We start from the raw sequence: 7,114 nt of genomic DNA on the forward strand, positions 1-7,114 counted from the left end.
AATCCCAGAGTTAGGTAATCAATCATTAGCATATACTTTTTAAATACATACTGGGCTCTCGTCTAGAGATGCAGAGGTGATACAAGGGAGTTATCTGACCCGCCCACGTGGAATTTACAATCATAGGAAACACTAAAGAAAAAAAATTAAGGAATTGTAAATTAGATATTAACACCTGAAACAAATTCAGTTAAAGAAGTATAGGTCCGTTGATAACTTGAATAGGTGACCGATTTGTTCAGCATTCATGGCATACCAAGCAGAAAGGGGCTGCCATTAGAACAGGAGTCAGCGTGCAATGTAATGCGGAGTATTTAGAGAATCAGGTACTTCCGTTCTCCAGTCTTCTCTATTAAAATTTTTATTTCCTTCAGAGCTATTTTTAAATAGAATAAAATGTACTATATGTTGCTGAACTAAACATTTTTAAATGGCTAGTGGTTAACTTTCTCATATAAATTTTACATTATTTTTTTAAAAGATTGTCTTTATTTTTAGAGAGAGGAGATGGGAGGGAGAAAGAGAAGGAGCATGAATATGCAAGAAAAAACATGGTCGGTTGCCTGTCATACGTGCTTCGATCTGGCAACTGAGACATGTGCCCTCACTGGGAATTGAACCCACCATGTTTTGCTTTGTGGGACAATGCTGGACCAACTGAGCCACACTGGTCAGAGTTTATCTCAATTGTTTAAAATGATGACATCTCATCAGCCAATTGCTTTTCCTATCCTTTATGTCGTAATTGAGTAATAAAAGCCAAATGAACAGATTGAAACTATTATGTAACTTCCCACTCTACTCCTCCAAGCGCCCTAATCTTGAGGACAGAGATTGTGGCTTACCGATTTTTGTAATTCCCGCAATACCCTAGTTTATTGCTAGATACCTATTCAGATATACAGAATTATGCTCAAAAATCTTGTTATTGTCAAGGAGCTATTACAATGGAAGACGTTATAACTTCTAGGACCTAAGAACTTTATAATTTCTGATAGGGAAGACCCTGGAAATGGCAAGGCATAGAAACAACAAAGTACATACTAAATAGAGTGCTAAACAGAAGATATAAACAGAATGTCCCACTCATTATACTCATGAATAAGGTGGTTAGAAATCTGCTATTTCTCTTTTCTCTCCAAATGTTCACTCCCTCACAATTTCAGTTACCTCGGTCTCTCATTTCTGGCCCTCTGACTAATTTTTGGCAATGTTGCAGTCCCGCCATCCCTGTCAGATGGTTATTCCTACCTCAGTATTAATTCAATAAGCATTTAAGAGTGCTCATTCTCTGCTCTGCTCATGTTAAGTACTGGACAGCAGGAAGTCAGACTGAAATACACACTGGGGATCTCTTCATTCTAGTTTCCTCCACATGAACCTTAACTAGATCCTGCTTTCCTCTAAACCCTGGAACAGCCATTTACCCACGTGTTATTTAGTGTATTTCTCTTATACAATTCTGCATTTGTAAGGTATCCCAGCTTGACGTCTGGTGGGATGAATAGTCCTGAGATCTATTTACATGAGGCATTGAGAAATCCCTGGGAAATGATTCATTATAAAGAAGAAGAAAAAATGCGTCAGAGCTTGAAGGCTTTGCCCAATAACAAGAATAGCTTGGTGTTCAGCATTATATCTGCCTCTTAAAGTCCTTTGGCCAAGGCCTCATGATTTACAACTGAGTCCTGGGGAAGGAAAGGAGACTGTAAGTACAACTGGTAGAGTTATTTCACACACACACACACACAAAAACAACCAAAAAAAAAAAAAAACCAACCAAACAAACAAACAAACAAAAATACCCTACGTTAAACCTTGGGTATGATTGCTTTGGAACTGTTCCAAAGAAATTTAACACAAATAGGAGGCAGTCAGATTTTTCCAACTTTATCTGAAAACACAGTTCAGCTCAGCATAGGGGGCAGCAGGGGCTCCACGGGATGTGGGCCTACCTGCAAGCTTCCTGGCACAGGGACACAGCAGCCTGGCTGGAAGCTGTGAGTCCAGTCAGCAGCAATGCCCGGCACCGAAATGGGGCCGCTGAGGCACCGAGAGGACAGTAGACAGCAATAGAGCAGGAAAATGGGGAATGCTATGTAAGAGCTGGGATTTGGGTGGGTGAAAATTGATGAGGTATTATTCCACTGCCTTGAGGACTCCCAGGGACAGTTGAGGAAAGGGTTTTTCAAAGAAACCAGAGGTTCTGCAAGAGACAAGAGAACATGGACTGTACCTCTCAGTATAGCCTTGTGTTTTCTCAGGCTTGAAGGATTACTGATTATGGGAATATAACTTTCCATGCACATGTTGTTTCTTTTTACATTGTGTGTACATTTTCTATTGCTAATGCAACAAGTTATGACCAACTTGGTAGCTCAAAATATACAAGATTATTATTAAAAATGTCATGTTGTGGGACATTCTGCCAACCATATGCTCCACTAGTTTCTTTCTTCCCCTTTTTCTCCCTTCCCCAAGATCCTCAGAACCATTCAGTGTAATTTAGAAACTACTGGCCTACATTTAGTTTCCATAGCTTACATCAACATGGACAGGTTGACCTTTCTGGGCCTCAAGCTTCCTGGTTCGTAAAATAAGGGGTTGGAATAAATTAGCCCCAGGTCCTTGCCAAGTTTCATATCCCCTGATTCTCTAATCCTTGAACTCAAAAAAACCTCATATGGTCCAAATTCTTGCCTCCTGGAGCCACTTACCACAGTCGAACATCCCTGGCAGGTAGACATCAGCTCTGTCTCAGCTTTATCAGGGCTGAGGATCTGCTATCAGGCAGCTCATTCCATTCATAAAGCTGATTGTCAGAAATTTTTGCTCATACTAAGTGACTTAACATTTCTAACCCAAACTTATTCATAAAATGGAGATAAATATCTATCTCAGAGAGATGTTTAGTTCAAATAATACACTTAAAATACTTCTCAAAAATCAATTGTACTACAGAAATAATTGCCATATTATCATCTGATAGTAATAATCTTATTGGTGTGTACTTGTGCAATCTATGGTAGTTAATAAATTTATCTTTTAAAATTTTTCATTTCAATCCTCTTTGAGCATATTAAAAATAATCCTGACTCAAATCTCTGACACATACCTTTCTGCCTAAATTATTGAGATAAGGCCAACTACAAGTTAATTTTTAAAAATTCTGCCTACCTCATGGATAATGGTAAAGAGGGTTTTAATAAATGCCATTAAATAATTCTATAAAGATTGATACTAACTGATAAACACTCTCTGAATATGATTTTCCAAAATGTTATTTATCTCCCTATGGGGCTATAAGCTTCAAGCTGAGTACCACAGCTCAGCTAACTGCAAATTAGAAAGCTTGGAAATGTTGCATCGATACTTACTTTCTGCAGCCCATTCCGCTGCATCAAACGGCATCAAGTACGGTCCTTTTACCTTTTAAATCTCTATCATCCTTCTTTTGTCTTTTCCATTGTTGAGTTCACTCCCTCTTTTCTTGCCGGAATTTCGGTAATAGGCTTCCAGTCGGCCTCCATTCCTGTCTCACTCTTCCGCTAACCTTTCATATTGCTGCCAGAATATCCCCAACAAGCAAGTCTTACCATGAAGACTCAAAATCTTTAAATTACTGCAGAATAAAAACTCTTAATGACTGCACATCTCCATAAACATCTTCCTATTTCTTGTTAGCTTCGTCATACCATTCATATTCCCTACCACATTAACAAAAAATAAACATGAGTAAGCCCTCTCATCCCACAAGCATTTGCAACCCGTTCCCTGTGCCTGTTGTGATCCTTTCCCTCCTAATTTACCTAATTCCTCTTGATTCTTTAGCATTCAGCTTGCCTCCAAGTGTTCCCTGATCTTCACCTCAAAACGACGGCTAGGACAGACTGCCCTGTGTTCTCAGCACCTAGAGGGCTTCTCGCTTGTTAAAGTTTGTCTGTTTCTCCTTTTAGGCTTTATTTTCCCTTGGGGCAGAGACCGCAATTTATCAGTACATCTAGACGCTAGCAGAGTGCCTGGCACATGTTTGTCAAATATGGAAAGCAGATCAGAAAACAGTTATGATCTTAAACTGTAGTCTCAACGTACTTTCAGATTCATCACCTTGTTTGATCCTTGTAAGAGGATTATGAGTCACAGAGGACACTGTGAAGAACATGTGTGTTTCATTGTACTGTACAGCTCCCCATCCATATTCTGAAAATCTGAGTGATTCTGGAGCTAGGTTATGAAACCCTGGGAAAAGACAAAGCTGATGAAGTCTTACCGTTGCCACAGACAAGATCACCTTAGGAATGGATAAAATAACTATGGGACATTTACACAATAGAATACTACTAGGCTATAAAAAAGAAAAATTCTCCTTTTGCAATAGTATGGATGGATCCGGAGAGCATTATGCTAAGTGAAGTAAGCCAGTCAGACAAAGACAAATACCAATGATTTCACTCATATGTGGAATCTAATGAACAAACTGAACTAACAAGAAAAATGGGGGCAGACTCATAGATGGAGAGCAGGATGACAGTTAGTTGGGGGGGTCGGTTAGGGGGTGGAGGGATTGAGCTAAAAGGAAAAAGGACTCACGGACATGGACAGCAGTGTGGTGACTGCTGGGGGGAGGAGAGTAAAAGGGGACTAAATGGTAATAAAAAAAATACAATAAAGATTGAATTTTTAAAAATACCACCTTATTTTCAGAGATTTACATCAGCACCTATTTCCTTTACAGATTTTTCCTATTAAAGAAGACACTTATACCATAAAGTACAAAAATCACTCCTATGGGGTCAAGGTTTGTTTTTTCCTCTTCAGCTAAAACCAAGTACCAGCTCCCAGAAGCTTTCATCTGTGTCAGCTCTAAGACTTAAAGAACTTCATTACTTCAAATCTCAAAAGTATTTGCCCTTAAAGTACATTTCTCCACTCCACTAGGAACAAAAGTTCTTCCAAAAACTGCCTCTTTGCAGTAAACACAGGATCCTCTATGGCTCTGTTGTGACTGAGGGATTTGTGCCATGAAAGCAAATAGTAGGCACTCTGGGGTATGGTTACTTTCTGAATAGGTGCTGTTCCATCGGTTCCAGCAAATACGCAAAACTCAGGAGCTTCAAATACCAATCACAGCTAATGTGCAACCGGTTTGCCAGCCTTCTGGTTCACTGCTGGCTGTGCTCCGCCCTGGGCAGCCTGTGGGTCTTGCTAAAACAGTTCAAGTCCCTGATCCCCTGCTGTGAAAGAACTTATTTCAAGCCCACCCTCAAATCACATCCAATGTGTCTTCTTTCTTCTGTATGTTCAGCCAGTGTTTTCAGGTCGTATTTCTGTCCACTACCAAAGCTAAGATTATTGTTTCCAACACTACACTGTTGATTTCTTTTTTCTGTGAAAATGGCTGTAACCCTGAAACAGCTGGCATTTAGAAGCAAGGGTGTTGGAATTATGAGATAAAGTGTTTATAATTGCAATTTTAAAAACCCTCAATATCCAGTAATAGAGGACAAAATTATGGAAAACTATAATTAAATGTTATACAACCGGTACAAATGATGAGAATACTCTGCACACAGATAATGGAAGAACAGTAAAAATAAAAATATTAGGTGGAAAAAAAACCCCTCAGTGCCAAAAAGTACATGGTACATTTTTAAGACGTTTAAGCGAGGACCAGTTGGACAGCAAAGTTACCCACAGAATTTTAAAGTTCTTTCTAATGTTTGTTGAATTGTTAGGGAACTGCAATTAAAATCCCTTCCCTCTTCCCAAATTTAGATCAGTTTTTGGTTCAGTTCTCCAATCTCTTTCACACACACCACTCACAAACATAATATCTGAAATAGATGTATTTAAAAAAAGAAAAAGCAGGCTAATTGCTTGCCTGGAGAGAATCAGGACTGAAATTGGAAAAAAAAATTATAAAATACTTTATGCCCTGTGCATATTACCAATTTTGATTTCTTTTTAAACCTGTGAGGCAATGCAAGGTTCTTTAACAATCCACTTTTTCCTGCTTGTCATTTCTTGAACAAGCCAAGTGTGTCCCTTCCTTAGTCTTTGCATCTGCTCCCTGTGCCAGGAATGCTTTTCTCAAGGTATTCAAGTGGTTATTGATTTTCCATGTCAGGACTCTGTGTATATATTCTCTTATCATTTAGGAGAGGGGGCCCCTCCACTAGTTAAAATAAACATACCACCTGAAATTATGTCTATTTCTATCCCTTTACCATGTTTTATTTTCCCTTTTAACATTTACTGCCATCTGACATAAAATTTCACATCTGTTTACATATTTGCTTATTCTCTATATTCACTAAAGTCATTGTGCCTGGAGTCTTTTGTTCCCTCCTAGCCACTGGAATGGCGACTGGCACACCCCCAGGCTCCACAGGTACATACTTGAGTCAAGTATAAATGATTTGAAAAGTGCAGTGCGTCTGAGAAGTAGCCTATGCAGCACTGAGGTATGCCGTGGTTTCTCAGCTTGGGGGCACCATCTACTTCCTGGGGGAAGAAATCTGTAACGTGGTTGCAAAGAGCCACCCTTCCTCTTTCTGAAAGACACACACATAAACCTACCATACTGCCTCGGGCCGGAAGTTCAAGGATGTTAGAGCTATGGACTCTTTCCTCAACCTAAAGGAATCTGTTTAGCCTAAATGCCATCCAGTCACCTCCAGAAAGATTACTCAAAAGATAACAGAGGCCTAAACAAAAACAAGGCATGCCTGCGGCTGAGCTCAGACACACACGTGCTCACTCCCAGCTGTACCTTCCAAAAGGAATCCCGCCCTCTACCATCCCAAACTCATAAGCCTACATGCATTAAATAGCACTAATGTACCCTTACACTATTAAGTGAAAAAAGTGGGGAAAAAAGACAAAACATAAGCTAAGAGAGGAAAACATACTCCAGTTACACACCTTTTCCTTTCAAGGGTAAAAATTTTATTTTTGAGGAACCTCATGCTGCACATTTTCAAAGAGAGTCACATAAGAAAGCAAAAATGTTATCTTCCCCTCATCCTAGAAATAAATAAGAAGGGCATAAAATTTCTTCTAAACCACGATACTTGAGAGTTTAGCACCAGCATCCAAAATGAACACAAAAGGG

The sequence above is a fragment of the Furipterus horrens genome, unplaced genomic scaffold, assembly GCF_987537825.1.
Source record: "Furipterus horrens unplaced genomic scaffold, mFurHor1.1.pri manual_scaffold_4, whole genome shotgun sequence".
Classification (NCBI taxonomy): domain Eukaryota; kingdom Metazoa; phylum Chordata; class Mammalia; order Chiroptera; family Furipteridae; genus Furipterus; species Furipterus horrens.